The sequence below is a fragment of the Lepidochelys kempii genome, chromosome 3, assembly GCF_965140285.1.
Source record: "Lepidochelys kempii isolate rLepKem1 chromosome 3, rLepKem1.hap1, whole genome shotgun sequence".
Classification (NCBI taxonomy): domain Eukaryota; kingdom Metazoa; phylum Chordata; order Testudines; family Cheloniidae; genus Lepidochelys; species Lepidochelys kempii.
Genome location: NC_136382.1, coordinates 45,283,182 through 45,305,917, shown reverse-complemented (window position 1 = coordinate 45,305,917; position 22,736 = coordinate 45,283,182). Strand labels below are relative to the sequence as shown.

General features: G+C 41.1%; 1 long non-coding RNA gene across 1 annotated transcript in view; it reads left to right on the top strand.

Annotated features, from left to right (window-relative positions):
- The window catches only part of LOC140908151 (uncharacterized), a 149,495-nt gene extending 127,127 nt beyond the window's left edge, over positions 1 to 22,368 (top strand). Inside the window, exons 5-7 of the long non-coding RNA XR_012157784.2 lie at positions 19,425 to 19,520; positions 20,075 to 20,176; positions 22,199 to 22,368. This is a non-coding gene — a long non-coding RNA (uncharacterized LOC140908151). The remainder of the gene's footprint in view (positions 1 to 19,424; positions 19,521 to 20,074; positions 20,177 to 22,198) is intronic.
- Positions 22,369 to 22,736: the final 368 nt, after the last annotated feature.

Sequence of the window (22,736 nt, the reverse complement as noted above, 5' to 3'; positions counted from 1 at the left end):
ATAGCATGTCTGCAGCTACACTTCCCCTTATTCCAGCTCCTGTTCCCCTCTGGCTTCAGACTTCTGGCTCTGGTTTATGACTCTGGTTCTGCATTTAACTTGTTTATGACTCTGGTACTGACCCTTGGCTGTTTCCTGGACTCTGCCTACCCTGGACCCAGCTCCAGCTGGCAGGCAGAACTCTCTTTTACCACTAAGCCTGATTGCCCACAGCCTGGTTGGCAACATATTCAAGTCAAAAGAGGTCTCTGCCCTCCAAAACATAATTGTGCCCCCAAAGCAAAACTTTTATCTTAAATTAAAGCATGCTCATGTTTTAGCTATTCTGCAATTTCTGTCACCATTATTGACTCATCTCTAGGTAGTTGAATATCCACAAATTGTGTGTGTCCTTCCCAACAAACTGATAAAATACATTCTCATAGGCTTTAAGGCAAGAACGGATCATTGTGATCATCTAGTCTGACCTCCTGCACATGCCAGGGCACAGAACCTCACCCACCCACTCTTGTAATAGACTCATAACTTCTGGCTGAGTTACTGAACGCCTAAAATCATGATTTAAAGATTTCAAGTTGCAGAGAAGGCACCATTTACTCTATTTAAAACCAGCAAGTGACCTATCCCTCACATTGCAGAGAAAGGTGAAACCACCCCAAGGTCTTTGCCAATCTGACCTGGGGAAAAATTCCTTCAGGATCCCAAATATGGAGACCAGTTAGACCCTAAGTATGTGGGCAAGACTCACCAGCCAGGCACTTGGGAAAGAATTCTTTGTAGTAACTCAGAGCCCTCCCCATCCAGTGTACTCACCTGGGCTATTGGTGATATTGGCTATCAGTAGTCACAATCGGCTACATACCATTGTAGGTAATCTCATTATACCATCACCTCCATAAACTTAACAAACTCAGTCCAGAAACCAGTTTTTTGCTCCCACTGCTTCACTTTGAAGGCTGTTCCAGAATTTCATTCTCTGATGGCTAGACACCTTAATCTAATTTCAAGCCTAAACATTTCCCCTACAAAGCTGGAAAACCCTTGCTGGGAAGGCAGATTTCAATGTGACCCAGGGCTATACAAAAAAAGAAAACATATAGCACTGCAGTAGTAAGAGCATCATGTGTGGTTTTTTTTTTATGACACTTTGTTTGTTGGTGAGGAGGACAGAATTGCTGACAGAGAGCACTGCTCAGTGTTCTGTCACCAGCATATAATTAATTGACTCATGGTTAGATAGCAAAATATATCTGTTTTTATATAGCTTGACATCGTTCAGCTAGCTTCACATCATGTACTATTCTTCTAGGCAGCAAGTGCAAATTGTTTTCTAATTCATTCCTTGACAACAGGCCTTGGTATTTTAAATATTTGTTTAACTATGGGGCAGAAAAGGAAGTAACAACAGGCCTTTGGGAGTGATCACACGAGAAAACAATTTGAGATTATTTACAGATGTGATTCAAAGTTTTACTGTTTCTGTTACTACAGACAGTTGTGATGAAAATGGGTAAGTTCTATGACCCTGGCCAATAGCCCAATTTCTCATGGATTTGTGTCACAAATTATTGTGACATATATGGCAATTTCCTGCCATACTGTTAGGAGACCTTACTGAATTAAGTTTAGATATCTCTGAGATTCATTATATTAAATGAACGGTGTATGTGTTGCTATGGGCCAGGATTGAATGTAACTTCTCAAGTGCGGAGATGTGACAGATGTGAGACCTGGGGTTCCAAAGGATTATATTGCACAATGTTCCAGACAAGAATGGACTTTTGAAACAAAAAAGTTAAGTGGTTTTCCTGGAGACTATCTAGGGTGAAGTGAATGCAAATTCTTCACCTCCAATTTTGCAAAAACCCAGCCTTTTGAAACTCTGCCCTTAGGAGTGGGCTGATCACCTGTTACATGAGGCCCAAGCTATAGAAAGGAACAAACTCTTCACAGATGTTCTGGTTCTGAGTCGAAGACAATTATGAACTCATAACCACTGGGAAAATTCAGTTGTGAGTTTTGAAGGTCTGACATGTACCAAAGCCAGATGTTGGGGCAGGGGGGACCCCTGGTAAGCGTTTTTGCATGTGTATAGGTTTTTATTATTTTGGATATATTTCCACCTTAGGAATAAATGTGCTTGCTTATAAAGAGCTGTGTGGTAACTTATAATTACAGGCCATTATATTGTTCCAAGCCTCTGGAGAAAAAGCAAAGTGCAAACAGAGAAGTTGGGTACTGTTCAGCTCTGAAATTCATGCCCAATTTAACTACAGAACTTAATAAATAATTGAAATAAAGTTTCTTAATATTAGGTATGTTTGTGATCTGGTAGAGTTTTGTGCTCAGTGTGTCTCACTTTTACAAAAATTTTTCAGTTATATATTTGTTCATATATGTGTGTTTACGCAATCAGCACTACAAGTTGTAAATGATGGATGAAATGAATAATCCTTGACTAGTGAATAGAAAGAATATTTATTCTGCACCCACAGTTTTATTGCTATCTGGTATATTATTAACCACAGAAAAAGCCAGAAAGGTCAGCTAAGCCCAGAAGTTTTAGATAAAGCAACAGTAGAGTTCTAATTACCGTCCTAAGAATTTCTAGTTAATTTGTTTTTTCGAGACGGGTTTCAAGTCCCAGCAACATGTGTCTAATTGAAGGTAGCCTCAAATCATTCTTTGTTTAATTTTCTCAATTGTGAAGTGGGTTAATAGTATTTTTGTCAGCCTCACAATCTTGTTCTGAGAGATAAGTAGTTACTGTTTCCACAGAACTTTAAAAATGAAAGGCTCCGTATGAGTACTAAGTATTATTAATAGAATAGTACATAAGAGCACTTTATTTTCAAAGATCTTTACAAACATTAACTAATTAAGTCAAGCACCTGCCATAGAATAACTAAAACTCCAAATGACATAAAGGCTCTCACACAGTGCAAGCTAGTTAAACAGCACATACCAGTACACTCCAAAATATGGCAGTATTCAATGGTATATGGAGGCTGAATAGGAAAGAGGCAGACAATTTTCACCTACCTACCTCAGGAAACTTGAGGAATTAGTGCTAACACTAACAGCTGCATCAATACATCACATCTTAACAATTGGAGTTCCTTCTTTCTAGCGCAATAAATCTAAGCTGAGAACTCAAAATTACCAAAGAGACTGTGGAATCTGTCAAGTTAGCATGAGTTTTGTCTTTGTCACCAGCATGAACTAGAGTCCCTAGGAGAGTGCAACAAAGTTAAATGCAGAATACAGTGAAATAGAGAGTTAGTTGTACTTTAATAGAATGGAAAATGCCTGTTTTTAATACTCAAATCAGCTAAATATGAAAAGTATATTTGAATCTATATTTTGATCTGAAAAATTCATCTTGAATAATCTCCTCATGCCACATTCACTTGGTACATTTGTAATAATACTATATGATGTTAAGTAACAAGAAGTGAGTTGACAAGGATATTAGTTCAACCAAGTGTCACGTCCAAGGTGCAAGTGAAATCTGAGGGAGACAGGTGTAAAAGGAATGAGCTATGAACTGAAACTGCATTTTTGTGAATCCGATGCAGATATAGACATTTGAGGTGACTTAAGCCCTGATTCAGAAGACCCAGTTGAAACTCTTGTAAAGCTTTAACTAGTCTCCTCATCAAGAAAATAGCAAGGGTCTTAAACTGAATATCAACAACATTGCAGTCTCCACACATCTAGACCAATAGTATTTTTCTTCCCTTGCTAATATGCATTGTTTCCTACAGCAACGTGGAATCCATACATAAAAAATATTCAGTGACAATATATTTGTCAGTTATTCAAATGAAATAGGAATATCTAACTAAATAGGATTCCAATAACTGTTTGAACATGACCTGTGAAGCTTCTAAACATGAAATGGAAATTACAGAGGTAGAAACAGACGCAAGAAGAAATGTATTTTAGAAAGCACCATTTTTCAGACTACTTTGAGTTACTTACAAAATTGCGGGCTTGTAATGTGCGCTTCTAGCATGTTAGAAGCCATTCTATTCCAGAATGAACTAGCAAAATTATTATAACAGAAAATATTTATAATTCAGGTTGATTTGTTATAATATTCACATAGGATTTGCTTGAAGTTACTATTCCATCTCTTTCCTTCACTTTTATGCTTTGTGTTTTCATTGTTTTCCCTTGATACAATTTTTGTACAAGAAAACAAATGGTTTCTGATTACTCCCAGCTTAATCAACATAATGCTAATATCTTGCAGAGCTGGTGGGGAATTTTATTTGTTTGTTTTTTAATTGTTTGGTCAAAAATGCTGATTTATTTAAATTGAAACTTTCATGGAAACATCGGTTTTGATGATAATTTCATAGGGAAGATTTCTCAGGTCCAGGATGGAATTTCTTCTCAAAACCAGAGAGGTAGACAGACACCTCAGAAAAACAAAAGCACTCACCTAATATGTGGGGGGACTGTAACAGGGTGCACTCACCTCTCATGAGCACCCCCTCAGCCAAGTGCACACACCTGCACACTCTCTCTCCGACTGTCTCCAGGGAGGGAGCCCTGGGGCACTGTTCTGTCCCAGAGCAGGGACAATGTCTTTACTCTCTTGCGGCTTCTTGGCTACAGCTCTCCAGCTGGCCACTATAGTTTAGTTTCCCCTCCGGGGTGCTTTAGTGTCCAGGCCACTTCCTCCCAGTGGCTAATGAGGGTAGGGGGGACCCACGCCCACCCACTACTCCAGGTCCCAGCCCAGGGACCCTGTAGATTGCCAACATCTGCTGTGTTCCTTTAAGTATATTGCTTCTCTAATTTGATGGGCCACTTCCCCACAGCTCCACGCTACTTCATCCTTACCCTAGGGCCTTGTCTTAATGGAGTCCCAGCAACCAAATCAGGGCTCCTCTCTTTCCCCAACTTCTGGCAACATTGCCTGTCTGGGGTTCTTCATCAGCCAGCCACACTCCTACAGCTCTAAGAAGAAACTAAACTCTCTCTGGCCCTGCAGCTCTTCTTATACTAGGCTGCTGGACCCTGATTGGATCTGTCCCACAAAGCCACTCTAGGAAGCTTGGAGGACCCCCTTCACTGCCCATTTTTGGGGAGGAGTATGGCGGGCCCACAAAGCCTCCAGCAGGGGGCCTCAGAGGGTTTGGTATACCCCATCACAGGGACCCAGGTAAGTTCTGCTTTGACTGATTCAGAGCAGGAACTTGACTCTAGATCCCAGGTTAGGACTCTAACCTATGGGACATAGTCTCTCAATCTGTCTTGTTGGAGCTGTTCCACTTTGTACACATAATTAAATATTGACTGGGCCAGTGAAAGAGACACTGGCACTACAGCACAGTGATGGACACAACTACCTGGAATGTAGGAGACCTAGATTTGAGTTCTTACTCTAAATCAGTGTTTCTCAACCTGTGGGGTTGCAAGACATGTTTAGGTGGGTGACAGGATCTGTGCAGCAGGGCGTGGGCTCTAGGGCTGCCACCAGTGGTGCTGGAACAATTTCTATAGTGGGTGTGCTGAGAACCATTGAACCAAACTGTGAACCCTCTATATGATGGAAACCATTTCAAGCTGGGGGTGCGGCAGCACCTCCAGCACTCCTAGTTCCAGCAACTATGGTTGTCACCTTACTAATGGCTGGTAACCAGACCCCCAAGGCTCGGCCCTATCACTGGAGAAATTCTCCAGTCTCCCCTTGTTTTTTCTGACCTTTATTAAGAATAAGCAAACGTTATTCCACCCTGAGATGTGATGCTGTGGACCCTGAGCATGCTTAGTGAAAACCTACGATTTCTAAAATGGTGCTCTGGCAAAGAGCTAAGTATGTGTGTGTGTGTGTACCAGTGACAAATAACAGTGAGCATGTGTAAGATTGGTGGTTACTGAGCTTGTGCAATAAGGGGTGGCAGAGAGATCAGTTAACTGAGCAGCCAGCTGATCAGAGCCTCCCTCATTCAGTAAGGAGCCCACACTTTCCTTGACTTTCTTCTTGTTCCTAACATACCTGAAGAAACCCTTTTTGATACTCTTAACATCTCTTGCTAGCTGCAACTCCAGGTGTGATGTGGCCTTCCTGATTTCACTCCTGCATGCCCGAGCAATATTTTTATACTCTTCCCTGGTCATTTGTCCAATCTTCCACTTCTTGTAGGCTTCTTTTTTGTGTTTAAGATCAACAAGAATTTCACTGTTAAGCCAAGCTGGTCGCCTGCCATATTTACTATTCTTTCTACACATCGGGATGGGGGTTTGTCCCTGTAACCTCAATAAGGGTTCTTTAAAATACAGCCAGCTCTCCTGGACTCCTTTCCCGCTCATGTTATTCTCCCAGGGGATCCTGCCCATCTGTTCCCTGAGGGAGTCAAAGTCTGCTTTTCTGAAGTCCAGGATCCGTGTTCTGCTGCTCTCCTTTCTTCCCTGTGTCAGGATCCTGAACTCGACCATCTCATGGTCACTGCCTCCCAGGTTCCCATCCACTTTTGCTTCCCCTACTAATTCTTCCAGGTTTGTGAGCAGCAGGTCAAGAAGAGCTCTGCCCCTAGTTGGTTCCTCCAGCACTTGCAACAGGAAATTGTCCCATACACTTTCCAAAAACTTCCTGGATTGTCTGTACACCACTGTATTGCTCTCCCAGCAGATATCAGGGTGATTGAAGTCTCCCATGAGAACCAGGGCCTGCAATCTAGTAACTTCCATGAGTTGCAGGAAGAAAGCCTCGTCCACCTCATCCCCCGGTCCGGTGGTCTATAGCAGACTCCCACCACGACATCATCCTTGTTGCTCACACTTCTAAACTTAATCCAGAGACTCTCAGGTTTTTCTGCAGTTTCATACTTGAGCTCTGAGCAGTCATACTGCTCCCTTACATACAATGCAACTCCCCCACCTTTTCTGCCCTGCCTGTCCTTCCTGAACAGTTTATATCCATCCATGACAGTACTCCAGTCATGTGAGTTATCCCACCAAGTCTCCGTTATTCCAATCACATCATAATTCCTTGACTGTGCCAGGACTTCCAGTTCTCCCTGCTTCTTTCCCAGGCTTCTTGCATTTGTGTATAGGCACTTGAGATAACTTGCTGATCGTCCCTCTTTCTCAGTATGAGGCAGGAGCCCTGCCCTCTCGCACGCTCTTGCTCGTGCTTCCTCCCCGTATCCCACTTCCCCACTTACCTCAGGGCTTTGGTCTCCTTCCACTGGTGACATCAGGGCTTGTCAAATGGCACCCAGACATACAAGCCAAGATGTGGACTGTCCAGGTGAAAACTGGGCAAGTGGAAACCCTATCAGGCTCAGGTAGCTTGAGCCCCAGCCCAGATGGGGAGAGGGGAGGGGGCTTGGGCTTAGCCCCAGGTGGCTTCAGACCTGGGTGGCAGGACTTGGACTCAGCCTCACCCCCTGGACAGCTTCAGCCCTGGCCCTGGGTGGGGGGCTCTGCCCTGAGCCTGGGTGGCTTTAGCCTCAGACCTGGGCAGAGGGGTTTGGTCAGCTTCAGCCCCCTACCTTTTCAAGACTTAGTAGGGAGGTAACAATCTTTTTTAAGTCCAAGGGGTGTTGCCAGAACAAAAAGGTTGAGAGACTGCTTTAAAACATGCAGAACAGGGACTTGATCCTGTGTGTCACACATCCCAAGTGAGTACTGTTAGGGGGCTTATTGCTTCACCCGCTTACTTCCCTGGTCCTTCTCGCATGAACAAAGAGCAACAATACCCAAAGTCCAAAGGTGCAAACAATTCGATGTTTATTGAAATGAACTTCCAGCAAACATTATTCTAGTTTCCTTCCTTTGTGTCCCCTTTCCCAGCTCTGACACAACAGAGCCTTACCTGTGTCCCTGCTAGTCTAAATTACTTGCACTTCTATAGTGCCTTCTACCTGAAGCACTGAACAAACATGAATAAATTAAGTATCACCACATTCAGTTGAGGTAGGGGAAGTATTTTAAAGAGATACAGAGGGTTTAATGACTTGGTCAAAGTCATAGAGGCATTAATAGAACTCAGATCTCTTAATACACAGCTCACTACTTTAACCACTTGACCATTTTTCTTCTGTGGAGACCACTTACCCTATACTTTTTAGCAGAATTATGGAAAAGTGGAAAATATTTGTGTTAAAAATCTGTCACTTTGAAAAGAAGTGATTTTCATTTATTTATTTTTGTGTGTGAAAATGTTATGCCAAATTTTTGGCTTGAATTTCATTTTCCAAATATTTTATTTTCTGTTTTTCAATTTTCCTTTTATGGAGATGTACCTATGTGAATAACTTTCATCCTGTGCCATTGAAGTCAATAGTGCTATTTGCATCTTTATCATTAAATACATGCATAAATCTTTGCAGGACAGGATCCATAAGGCCTAAATATTACCTTCTTTTTTCACAAACTAACTAAAGATATATAATGGCCTTAGAACCTTTGGCATCTCTCAGGAGTTTAGTTTTAGTTTCCCTTTGTGCACCAGTCAGATTTTTTTTTAGTAACTAAAGGAACTTCTGAAAACTGTCAAGACTATCAGCAGGACACGAAAAGTTAATCCCAGTCCTTGATCTTGCACAGCTCTGCATCAGACTTCTAAAATCCTACTCTACAGTAGTGGCTTTTACATACAATTTAATCACAAAGGCTTCTGGAACATCACTTTCTGGCAGACACAGTTCACAGATTCCATAAATCACTTGCTTAATATTTATTTATAAAAAAAATTAAACGTTCTCTTCTCAAATAATATAGAAATCAATTACAATAAAAAATACCCAATAAATCTGTTTGGGTTTTTCAAAGTGCAGATGACTTCTCAGTATGATTCCCCTTCCATCCAAATAAACATGTTGCTGTCGGTCTTTAGTGATAGTCTTAGCAAATTATGCCTAACACTTGAAAAAAAATCAGACACTGCAATCTCACAATAACAACTTGCAATATCAGCAATGAATAATAGTGCTTCTAATGAATTATGGGTATTTACAGATGGAAAGCTAGCAAACTCCATATATACAAGTATAGACTGGAAAGATTCTGGCATAATTCCACTGAAAATCAGATTTAAGAAGGATAAAAAAATAAAAAGCATGAGTTTAATTTATTCCAGATGTAGCTAGTTAAAAATAAACAAGCTTGAGGGTTCCTCAGCTCCCCATGGAGCTCTAAGCTGAACTAGAAGAGGTGTTTGTCACCAAACTTCAACAACCCACATGCTGTGGAGGGTGGCTAACCTTCAGAGGAAAAGGTTAGTTAGTTCTGCAGCACTGTGAATGGGAGGTGGATGTGAAAGTAAAACCTGAGCTGGATACGTTCAGGCCAGACGACAAACATGAAATTTTTCCTTTTCAAGTTCAGTCAGTGGTGCCTCAATAATACATGGCAAATGACTGGGCCTCAAAGAGGAACATCATATTTGTCAGCTGCCTCCTCCTCCTCTCACCAGCACTGTGCAGGCTACTGAGCCATTTCAAATTCAAATGTTTGTTTTCAACAACTATGTCTGTAACGAATTAAGCTCTAGTTGTAGCTGTTTAAACAGACACTTATATCAGAGGGTATCCACCCAGAGAGAGCAATGGTGAGATGGGCTCCGGAGACACAGACAGACCTTAATTTAAATTAGCAAACAGAATTGCAGATATATGCAGGCTTGTATACATGTGTATGGAGCTCCACACCTTGGTTAAAAATGTAGTGGAAAACCATGGACTGAAATTTTGGAGCACTCTTACAGTCCAACTTTGCTATTTCAAAATAATATTTCTTCATATATATAAGTTCATCTCCATCAAGATCTATGCCCATGTGAAGTTGGAGGTTTTTGAAATAACTAGTATTTAAGTTACCCAGTCAAAAAAAAAATCAATAAACAATGAAAGGAAAGAAAAATAATTTTAAGGCCTTGATCCAGCAATGCACTTCAGCACATGCTTAGCTTTAAGTGCCTCAGGAGTACCATTGAAGTAAGTGCTTTATGGAATTGAGCCTGCAAGTGGAACACTTTATTCATCACACTGGCCTGGTCTACACTACAAAACTTAGGTCGACGTAAGCCACGTTAAGTCAATCGAATAATATATATGTCTACACTACTGAGTCCCTTCCGCCGACCTAAGTGGCCTCAAAAGTCGACTTCTGTACTCCACCTCTGTGACAGGTGTAGCACTTGATTTGACATCCATGGGTTGACATGGGGATAGTGTAGACACTGTGTTGTGCAATTCGAATGAATTGGCCTCCAGAAGGTGTCCCACAATGCTCTTCTGTGACTGCTCTGGAGAGTACTTTCAACTCTACTGCACATCAGTCAGGTACACAGGAAACAGCTGCTCCCCTGTTAAAGCCTCGGGAACTTTTGAATTTTCATTTCCTGTTTGATCAGCATGGAGAGCTCACCAGCGCAGCTGATCATTGAGACTCAAAGCCACAAACACGCTCCAGCATGGGGAACACAGGAGGCAGTGGACCTTATTTCTGTGTCGGGAGAAGAGTCTGTGCAGGCAGAGCTCTGATCCAGCAGAAGAAACACTGACATCTATGCCAAGATTGCACCAGGCATGGGAAAGAAGGGCTACACCAGAGACACACAGCAGTGCCACATGAAAATAAAGACGCTTTGGAAAGCATACCAGAAGATAAGGGAGGTGAACAGTCATTCTGGTTCTGTCCCACAGACGTGCCGCTTTTATGAGGAGCTACATGTGATTCTTGGCGGTGACCCCACCACTACCCCAAAACGCTCTGTGAATACCTCCCAAGAGTCCCAGGCAACCTCGAGTAACAACAAGGACGACATTGTTGACAAGGAAGAGGAGAAGGAGGAGGAGGAGGAGAATGTGAGGCAGGAAGCGGAGGATCCATTCTTCCCAACAGCCAAGAACTATTTTTAACTCTGGAGCCCATCCCTTCACAGGAACAGTTGGTAGCGGAGTGTGATGCTGAGGCAGGCACCTCTGGTGGGTACACATTTCCAATCAAATGGTAGGGGTTACATGCTATTATTTTTTATGTTTAATCTGAACAAAAAAGTAGGTGTAGTGGGTATCAATGGCCACTCCAGCTACACAGAGGGTGCTCTCTGAAAGACTGTTTATGTGCATGGGGATGGTCCAGGAATCCTCCATGGAGATCTCTAGGAAGCTTTCATGGAGGTACTCTGTAATCCTTTGCAGAAGGTTTCTGGGAAGGGCTGCCTTATTTCATCCATCATGGTAGGACACTTTCCCACACCACTCCAGTATGAACTCTGCCGGCATCATTACAGCACACTGCAGCATTGCAGCATAAGGACCAGGTCTGTACCCAGATTCTTGCAGCCTCTGCTCCCTTGCACCTCTGTTACCCTCAGGAGAGTGATATCACATAGGGTGCCCTAGGGGAAACTGGGGAAGTTTTCAACGCTAGCCCTTAAACAGCAATCAATTCAACAAGTAATCCACCCGCTGTTTGGTGAAATCTGGGTCACACAACCATGCTTTCCCAAAAGTGCCATGGTTTAATGGGATATATTGTAGTTATGATTTTTGGAAACCTTATGTTTTAGGACATTAAAACTGACAGTGGAATCTTGACAAAATGTTGGTTGCTTAGCTACAGGAGATGGAACAACCTGCAAGTGGAGTAAAGTTTTAAAAGCATTAGCTTTTGAAGGAACCTTTCAGTGTTGGAATTGTATAGGGGGAGTAGCATATATTGTGAGACTACTATTGCTGGGCTATTCCACAACTGCTAATGATCTGTCTATACTAGCTAAAACTGCACCCAAAATACATTGCCATATATTGCTTTGTTGAAATACACATATGCTTTTATCATCACAGTTAACAGGAAAATTTTAATGTATATGTCTCAATTGTCTATGGTTAATTTCTATGAAGGAAGGAATTAAAACAAAATTAATTAGACATAGCCTGATTTTGATCTCACACCAATGTGAATCCTAAGTAATTCCACTGAAGACAATGGAGTTACACGTGTATAAAAAATGTAAAACCAGTGTGGAATCAGGACCAGGCCTACAATTCTAGCCATTAAAATCTTGCCAGTTTTGCCTATTTGACATTAGTACAGTACTTGCTGTACTTAGTTTCCCTATGCCTAGAACAGGGAATAATGCAAATGCCAGGGTAAAATTGATAGAATCATAGAAATGTAGGGCTGAAGGGACCTCAAGAGATCATCTAGTTCACTCCCCTGTGTTGTGGCAGGACCAAATACCTAGACCATCCCTGACAGGTGTTTGTCTAACCGGTTCTTAAAAACCTCCAGTGATGGGGAGTCCATTGGAAGCCTATTCCAGTTCTTAACCATCCTTATAGTTAGAAAGTTGGCACTAGTATCTAATTTAAATCTAACCTGCTGCAGATTAAGCCGATTACTTCTTGTCCTACTTTCAGTAGACCTGGAGAACAATTGATCACCATTCCTCTTTTAATATATTTGAAGATTGTATCAGGTCCCCTCTCAGTCTTCTCTTCTCAAGATGAAGCATGTCCAGTTTTTTTTTAACCTTTCCTTATAGGTCAGGTTTCCTAAACCTTTTATCATTTTTCTTGCTCTTCTCTGGACTCCCTCCAATTTGTCCACATCTTTCTTCATAGAGCGGTGGCCAGAACTGGACACAGTACTCCAGCTGAAGCCTCACCAGTGCCAAGTAGAATAAAACAATTACCTCCCGTGTCTTCCATACACATGTTAATACATCTTAGAATGATATTAGCCTTTTTTCTACTTTGCATCCTATTTATGATCGGCTGCTGTCAAGGACATGATTGGGACATGGACCTAACCATCAGAGAGCCATGATGGTAGCCAGGCCTGGAGGTTTGATAGGAGCTGAGCTGGAGTCAAGGATCAGGACCACGGGACACGCAGGGGTGCTGTAGAGCCATGGGTAAGAGTCAGGGATCAGAATCTGAATGTCAAAGCCAATGAGCAAGCTGGAGACATAGTCAGGAATCAGAGCCAGGAGTTAGAGCTAGTCTTGTCAAGGGTGGAGAAAGGCAGGGGCTGAAGCAGGAACAAGAGCAGGTGAGGCAGGAGCAGGAGGAAGTAGTTGCAGGAGTAAGCACAACTTCAGGCATGGAACACATTGAGCAGCGAGTGAGCTCTGGCTGCTGCTTGGTCAAGTAGTAGCTAGCTCCATCCCTCCATCAATCAGGAAGTGCAATCACTAAGGCAGCCTCTGGTAGGATCAGCTGTGTCCAGTATGTTGCTAGGAGACTCACTCTGCTGCAACAGGCTCCCTGAGAGGTACAACTCCCAGATTCTTTTCAGCAATACTGCTGCCTAGCTAGTTGTTCTCCATTTTGTAGTTGTGCATTTGATTTTCCTTCCTAAGTGGAGTACTTCACACTTGGCTTTATTGAATTCCATCATGGTGATTTCAGAGCAATTCTCTAATTTGTCCAAGTACTTTTGAATTCTAATCCTACATAAGAAAATAAGAATGGCCATACTGGGTCAGACCAAAGGATCATTTAGCCCAGTATCCTGTCTTCCAACAGTGGCCAATGCCAGCTGCCCCAGAGAGAATGAACAGAACAAGTAATCATAAAGTGATCCATCCTCTGTGGCCTATTCCCAACTTCTGGCATACAGAGGCTAGGGACACCATCCCTGCCTATCCTGGCTAATAGCCATTGATGGACCTATCCTCCATGAACTTATCTAGTTCTTTTTTGAAACTTGTTGTAATCTTGGCCTTCACAACATTTTATGGCAAGGAGTTCCACAGGTTGACTGTGTGTTGTGTGAAGAAATACTTCCTTTTCCTTGATCACCTTGATTGATTGGTCCTTTAGCCCTTGTATAGATTGTGCCGTTCACAACATGTCTTCCATTCTTCTCCTATCCTGGCCTTCCTTCTCCACATATGGCCCTGCCTTTTCATGATAAAATCTTCCCATCTCTTTGGAGGTCAGCTGAGTGGTCATTTCAGTTCCTGTGGGTACCTCTCGGTGACAACTGCAGTCCATCGATTGTCAGTGAACATTGCTATATGCCCAGCCCATCGCATTTTACTATGCCTGCTCTCAACAATGACATCCTGCACTCCACTCCATTGTCTGATCACTTCATTGGGGATTCAGTTGCAGATTGAAATTCCCAGAATTCTTCTTTCCATCGCCCTCTCTATGATAGATGCTGCTCCTCTGTCTTCATCAGTGCCCATGCTGTACAACATTGCTGGCAGTACTGTTGAGTTAAAGAGGCTGGTGCATGTTGCCTTGTTGACTTTTCCTTGGAGGACATCCTAATAGAATTGAATGTGCACCAACCTGCTTGCTTTCTTCATGAGTTCACCTTCCTGATCATGGTGCATGTTAATTTTTTGGCCCAAATAAACATATTGCTCAACTTCTTCTATTTCTTCTCCCTTGATTGTTATCTGGGCTTTTGGCATGGTATCAGACTGCATACATTTTGTTTTGGAGCAGTTAATTTTCAGTCCAACTTGGCTGCTTTTTGTGTTGAGTTCTTGCAGCATTTTCTTTGATAGTATTTTTGGTAATCAACGCAATATCGTCTGTGAATCTGGTTTAACTGATGTTGATTTCACTCTTCCAATTCATCTGCCTCGTTACCATTTTGAGGCAGGCTGTGAAGAGTTTTGGTGAAACCGTGTCTCCTTGTTTCACACCTTTCTTAACTGGCATGCAAATGGGGAGTATCAAATAAGGTCATATCTGTAGTGCAGTCAGAATTTGCTTCCTTTAATGATTTGATATAGTTTGTGTCAATGCCCTGGTCTGCAAGAGCTTTCAACACTGCATGGATCTCTATGCTGTCAAATGCTTTTTCATTGTCAACAAAGGCTACACATAAAAGGAATTTACATTCTCTTGAGCATTCCAACAGCTGGTTGCTGCTCATCCACACTCTGTGAGAGTCGGTTTGTTATTCTTTTGGTGAACAGCTTGTGGACATGTGAGAGCAGGCATATTGGATGATAGATGTTTATATCTTCATGATCACCCTTCTTATACGGCAGAATGGTGTTGGACGCCTTCCAGCTATATGGTATCTTCTGCATTTCCAAGTAACAGGTAAACTTGTGAGCAAAGGTTTCCCAGAGGACTTGGCCGCCAACTCTTATCATTTTGATTGTCAGTCCATCTTTACTTGGGGCTATTCCTTCCTTCATTTGGTGAACTGCATGTCAAACTTCGCAGACAAGGACTAGGAGTACATGCTTGTTGGTCTGTTGAAGTGCTGATACTGGGACATTTCTCTGAGATGCGAACAGTTCAGTGTAGAAATATTTGAAGACTGCTTCCATCCCTGTTCTGTCAATTACTGGTTTGCCGTCCCTGTTCTTCAGCACCATTATTGTTGACCTATACAGCGTCAATTCTCTTTTGCATTTTTGAGGCTTCTGCGATCTTCAGCCATCTTTAAGAGCCTTTCATTTCAGTACTTTTCGAAGTCCTCTTTTATTCTTCTTCTTATCAACTTGCAAAGTACTCAAGTTTGTCAACATCATTTCACTTCATATTCCTCCACTTCTCTAGCATGTTCTGTGTTTCCTCCAAGATTCTTCCCTTCACTCTTTTCAGTCTCTCTTTCTCGGCTAATTTCACTCATTGCCTCAGTTTAACGGTGACATTTTTATAATCCTCATTGCAGTTGTCTAAAAGACTCCAGTCTTCCTTGGAAACATTCACTTTCAAGATTGACTTTGAATATTTTTGGTTGCTGTCTCTGATTTGCCATCTATAACACTTTCTTCTCCATATTTTTGTTGAAGTTGAGCCATGCTCTGAGCAAGTGATGGTCACTACCGGTGTTAAATGATGGTACTACTGAGATGTCTTACGCCACTTATCGATCAGCATATAGTCAATATCATTCTTGTTCTTCACATTGGGCATGATCCATGTCAACCTGCTCTTGGCCTTCTTCTTAAACCAGGTGTTACCAATGAACATTTCTTTCATCTCCACCAGAGTTGCCAGTCACTCTCCTCATGGATTCTGTTCGCCGATGCCATACCTTCCAATGAACTTTTTACCTTCTTTCCCTCTTTCAACTTTGGCATTGAAATCTCCCATCACAATCGCATATGTGGATTTTTGAGCAAGGGTTTCCTCAAGCTCCTGATAGAATTCTTCCACATCATCATCTTTGCTTGTGCTTGTGGGAGCACAGATCTGAATAATCTTGAGGGTGCTGTTCTCGTTCAGTTGGAGGTGTAGCACTCCGATGCATGATGACTTGAACTTGCAGGAGATAATTTTTGAAGACCATTCCTTGTTGATGATGAAGCTGATTCCTCCAATGGTTCTCACACCTTCTCCTTTTCCCAGCATGATGGTACTTTCATCTCTCCACTTCACTTTCATCTCCTTTATTTGCTGTGTTTCGCAGAGATCAAGGATGCCGCAGGCTGTCCTTGCTTTCTTCTCCATTGATGGTTGATCGAATCATCTCTCATCAGTGTCCTGCAGTTATAGGTGCACACTGAAAGGGCACTCCTTTTTCTGGCCTCTGAGATTCTGAACAGTCTTTTGTCGACTGAACTCCCCACCACCATCGTACAATGGATCGAGGCACACACAAGGAGTTGGGGCACATTTATTCGTGTTGTTTTAGCCATTTCTTCACCCACCCATTGGGGGCTATGCAGTCAGTGGCGTGTTTACCTTCTCAACTTAGCTAGCACCCAACCTCAAGAAGGAGGACAGCTGTTCTCTCCCTGGGTTGGTAGTCTGACACCTTAATAGCATGGTTGAACCTACTGATGAATACACTCCTCTATCCTCGCTGTCAGACAAGCCATGGTCACTGCTGCACCACTTTGAGGCGGTGAGGTAGGATTTTGCAGCAGACTTCCTTTTGTTTGTTTTAAGCCTGCTGCCTATTAATTTCACATGGTGACTCCCTAGTTCTTGTGTTATAAGAAGGAGTAAATAACACCTCCTTATTTACTTTCTCTATACAAGTCATGATTTTATAGAACTCTATCATATCCCCCTTTAGTCGTTTCTTTTCCAAGCTGAAAAGTCCCAGTCTTATTAATCTCTCTTCATACGGAAGCCATTCCATACCCTTAATAATTTTTGTTGTCCTTTTCTGAACCTCTTCCAATTCCAATAGATCTTTTCTGAGATGGGGTGACCACATCTGCATGCAGTATTCAAGATGTGGGCATACCATGGATTTATATAGAGGCAATATAATTTTTTTTTGTCTTATTTGACATCAAACCACTGATAACTGGTCTTTGAGTACAGTCTTTCAACCAGTTGTGCACTCACTTTATAGTCATTTCATCTAAACCATATTTTCCAAGTTTGCTTCCCTGGAGTCTCTAATGTGTTGTCAAGGGTAGTGTCAATAAATTGATTTATGGTTCTGAAGGAGTCTCACTGCCAGGGGAAAAGGAGCCAGCAGAAGATTATGGAGAGTACTACGTTGAATGGAGCAGGAGACATACAATTCTGCCCTAAGGAGTTCAGTCACAAATTTAATTAACACATGATTTTTTTAATGAGCATCATCAGCATGGAAGCATGTCCTCTGGAATGGTGGTCTAATCATGAAGAGGCATATGAAAGTTTAGCATATCTGGCACGTGAATACCTTGCAAAGTCTGTTATAATAGTGCTATACAAATGCGTGTTCTCATTTTCAGGTGACATTGTAAATAAGAAGCGGGCAGCATTATCTCCTGTAAATGTAAATGAACTTGTTCGTTTTAGTGGTTGGCTGAACAAGAGGTAAAACTGAGTGGACTTGTAGGCTCTAAAGTTTTACATTGTTTTGTTTTTGAGTGCAGTTATGTAAAAAAATAATAATTCTACATTAGTAAGTTGCACTTTCACAATAAAGAGATTGCACTAAAGTACCTGTATGAGGTTACTTGAAAAAATACTATTTCTTTTGTTTATCTTTTTATAGTGAAAATATTGGTAATAAAAATGGTTATATAAAGTAAGCACTGTATACTTTGTATTCTGTGTTGCAATTGAAATCAGTATATTTTGAAAATGTAGTAGACATCCACAAATATTCAAATAAATGCTATCTTATTATTGTTTAACAGTGCAATTAAAACTGAGATTAATCACAATTTTTTTAATCTCATGATTAATCACGATTAATTAATTTTAATAATTTGACAGCCCTATTTTCTACATAATCTATACTCTGTGTATTTCTCAAATGATTAAGTAAAGATCAATGGTTTTAGAATCCTGTGCAAAGTGTCTGAGTGTTTCATGAGTTACATCTACTACATATCCCTTGAAGAGGTAAACTGTGGGTCCAGAACACGCAGATGGCTGGAGTTCTTGGAGACAGTGTGATTGAGCTATTTTAAGGGAAGGAGTTTGAGGGCTTCATACTAGTTCCATGAACTGAGCAGTGGGCTGTGTGATCAGAACTCTCACAGCAGGATACTAAACAGAGATTATACACTCAAGAATGTTCCTAGGGATCTCAAGATGGGGGCAGTTCCTCGGCTCCATTCAGACTGTGTAGGCTTAAAACACCCAGGAATTCAAAATCTGGAACCCCTCAGAGCAGTCTGAGGGGCCAAAAGGTGATGCTCAACTGAACCAGTAACAGCAGTAGTCAGTATTTTTCAGGGATCTGAATGAAGGCAGTGTGGTACATTGCCAATCAGGTGTTGGGAGGTTGGTCAGTGAAGAGCAACCAGCATGAAAGAAAACATGAAGACAAGAGTGGGAGTAATGAAAGAAGCATTGAGGCTAGTGTCATTGGCAAAATGGAGGGGCAAAGGAATGTGATAAGAGATATGCTTGGATGTGTACATAAGAACATAAGAATGGCCATATTGGGTTAGACCAAAGGTCCATCTAGCCCATTATTCTGTCTTCTGACAGTGGACAATGCCAGGTGCAGAACAGGTAATCATCAGATGATCCATCCCCTGTCGCCCATTCCAAGGTTCTTGGAAACAGAGGCTAGGGACACCATCCATGCCCATTCTGGCTAATTGTCATTGTTGGACCTATCCTCCATGATTTTATCTAGTTCTTTTTGGAACCCTGTTATAGTCTTGACCTTCACAACATCAAATAGAGGTGTGATCCAAATCCTTCTGAAATCAGTGGAAAGGCTCTGATTGACTTTAATTTTGTATCAGGTTCTAGATACCAAAGACCTTCCTCACACAAGTAATCTTTGTTCTCATATATAGTTCCACTAACCTGGCATGAACAAGGAATGCTCGGGACTGTTGCAGGGTCAGGCACCATATTTGGATGTTTTACGCATTTTGATTCCTCTTTTAAATCCAAAATATATAGATGGATAAACAGTGATAGCAATTCCAGATTTCCATTTCAATATCTCCTCTATATATTAGATTATGTGAAAGTAATTCAGTCTAATTCTCTCAAATTAAACTTGTGAAATTACTTCTTTATTTATTGATGTTTATATACGTTTTATTCTGCACGTAGAAGCCTTGATTGCTGAAACATTTCCACATATAGATCTCTGAGGGGACATTATACATCATCAGGGAAGAGTGGAGCTGAACAAAGTTGATAACACAGGTACAGTTATTTCCATTTCAGATTTGACAGTTGTCCATCAGACATAGTCTGTTATCATTTAGGCTGTCAAGGAGCCTATTTAATTTGTCCCATGCTACTAGGAAATAGATTCTTCACAGTCTGCACTTAATAATGGCATTGATCAAAATGTTAATTTATGTTGATTTATCAAGACATGATGATTGTGGTGATAAGGCTTCATGATTGGAACTTCCAGAGTAAATGTACTGAAATGATAAATGCAAATTTCCCATGCCAAAGAAATAGATTTTGTATTGCAGTTAATGTTTCATACAGCCCAACTTCATTAAGCACAACTCAACTAATGACATCATGAATTTGTTTCGTTTTATCAAATTGCATTAATTAGGGAAATGCATCAAAAGTTGATTGTGAAGAAATGTACTTTTCCCTGGAAAAACTAAAAAAAAAAAAAAAAAGTAATTGGAATTGTCCTTCCCCCCATTAAAATGGAATGTGAAGATTCTCTCTCAACTTTATGGCATGAACTACTTTGTGTTTAACATGATTCTCATTAACTAATTTAATTGTAGGGGTTTTAAGTGGGAATGCTCACTGCCTGGACTCATGCCAGCCTGTTCCTTTTTTCCAATCATTAAATACCACTTCTCCTAGAACATCGGCATTTGATAAAGGTCTGTGTTACCATTTTTCTTTATAATGTTTAGAAAAGTAATCAATCCAGGTCTTTCTTCTGATTCCTTAAATTATTCGTACCTAATCCATTGTATCAAAACAAAATGTGTACTGCAATATTGTTGTCCTATGAGTTCTGTTTGTGCAAATGGGGCTCTGCTGGATGCATATGATTCATAGTGATGTCTGTGAGTTCTTAAAAACATTGTTATGGTGCATTTAATTATAGGAACAGATTCTACAAACAGTTGAAAATCACACAATTTGCATGTAATTATGGGTATTATGGAGATTGCAAATGGATAGGTGGCTTTCATTAGGGAGAAAGTATAGAACTTCCTAGTTTTAATCTTCTGTTGTCCAGGGTTCTTAGTCATAAGTTCAAGTTCACATTAGAAAATCAGCTTGATGAATACTGGAAAACAGCTGTTACTGTGTTTTTGTGTGTTCAGGAAAAAGAAATATTGAACTGACTGGTATAAGAGAAGATCTCACTTCCTAAGGAGAGGATACTCCTAGGGAGATGATTAGGGCAGAGGTCATCACATTTAAGTTATGAGTAAACAAAGGAATATTAGATAATACTCTGAACTAAGTATTGATAATTGCTTCATGAAAATACATTAACAGTAGCTGCCTCTGGTGCCAAATTATTCAGGAAATGTGTATTTATAATTTACCCTAGAGGAAATTTATCCTTAAAGCAAGCTTTGTACCTGTATCAGAAAGTGCAAGCTATTCAACAATGGCTGCTTTACAAATAAGGCATTTTTGTTCAAAAGACACATAGTTGTTCCTTCTGTCTGGCAGGCATAAGAACTACAGAATGGCCCTAGTGGGTCAGACCACTGGTCCATCTAGCCCAGTACAGTGGACAGTGCCAAATGCTTCAGAAGGAATGAGCAGAACATGGCAATTTTGAGTGATCGATCCATCAGCCTGTGGAACTCCTTGCCTGAGGAGGTTCTGAAGGCTAGGACTATAACAGGGTTTAAAAGAACTGGATACATTCATGGAGGTTAAGTCCATTAATGGGTATTAGCCAAGATGGGTAAGGAACGGTGTCCCTAGCCCATTTGTCAGAGGGTGGAGATGGATGGCAGGAGAGAGATCACTTTATCATTACCGGTTAGGTTCACTCCCTCTGGGGCACCTGATATTGGCTACTGTCGGCAGACAGGATACTGGGCTGGATGGACCTTTGGTCTGACCTAGTATGGCCATTCTTATGTTCCTTGTCGTACAGTCCCAGCTTCTGGCAGTTGCAGGTTTAGGGACTCCTGGAGCATGGTACTGCATCCCTGACCATCTTGGATAATAGCCATTGATGGACCTATACTCCATGAACTTACCTAATTCTTTTTTGAGCCCAGCTATGCTTTTGGCCTTCACAACATCCCATGGCAACGAGTTCCACAGGCTGAGTATGTGTTGTGTGAAGAAGTACGTCCTTGTGTTTCTTCTAAACCTGCTGCCTGTTAATTTTAGGCTAATCAAATGGTCCAATTGGCTCTGTAAACTTTTTCATCAGCTGACTGCTGTCTGCAGCAAGGATGTGAGCAACTTCCTCTCCTTCTGGAGAATCACACAGACCATGAGCTAAGCATCTGTTAAAAGGCTTGTCCACATAGGAAAGTTTTACATGTTATACCAGTATAGTTAGGCTGATATTAATTAAACCAATATAGTCATACTGGTATAACCGCCTGTGTGGACCACCTAATTTCTGAATAAGAAAGCCGTTTTAAACTTTCACTTAAACACCTTCCAAAGTGACATAAGCTAAATGGAAAAAAAGGATTGTCCAAAAGGAGTAGTTATACCAATATAACTATATTGGTTTAAATTCACAGCTTAGTTTATCCAATATTTACTTTCCCATATAGACAACCAGACTTGTATTATATTGTATTGTATTTCAAATGACAATATTAAGTTAATTGGCCAGATCCATTTTCCCCTGAAATCATGTGGATTTGTATTAATTGTATGTCCATCTTTTTTCTGCTTTATTGCCAAAGATGTAGGAGCAGAGCAGAAATTAAAATTAGCCCTGCAAAGTTCTGAGCACCCTCAATACCATCGACTCTGCGCATGGTGCTTCCTATCCTTGAACAGCGATGCAAGATTCACAAGCAACAAAGAAAATTGTTTACATTGTGCTGAATTCATCTTTTCCCTGATGTAACCATGTTGCCAGCAACAGGGTTTTTATGAAATATTCATCCTGACATTCGAAAATCCAGTGGTGAATCAGACATTTCAGAAACAGATGTTTCCAGAATTGTTAATTCATTGTTCCAAGGTACAGTTTATCCATCTGAGGTAGGACAAGACAAAAAAAGAGAAAAAAGGAAAAGGAGTATAGTGCATCCCGTAATATTAACATATTCCATTATCTATCCTGAAGATGGAAAGTATTATTTCCATATTTGTAAGTGATGTACTGCAACCAAGAAATCATTTATAACCTGATTGCTGCTGAGTGTTCCAGGTATGGTACAATGTAGTAACAAGCACCCGCTGTGCCTCTGAACATCACAGAGATATCGTAATAAT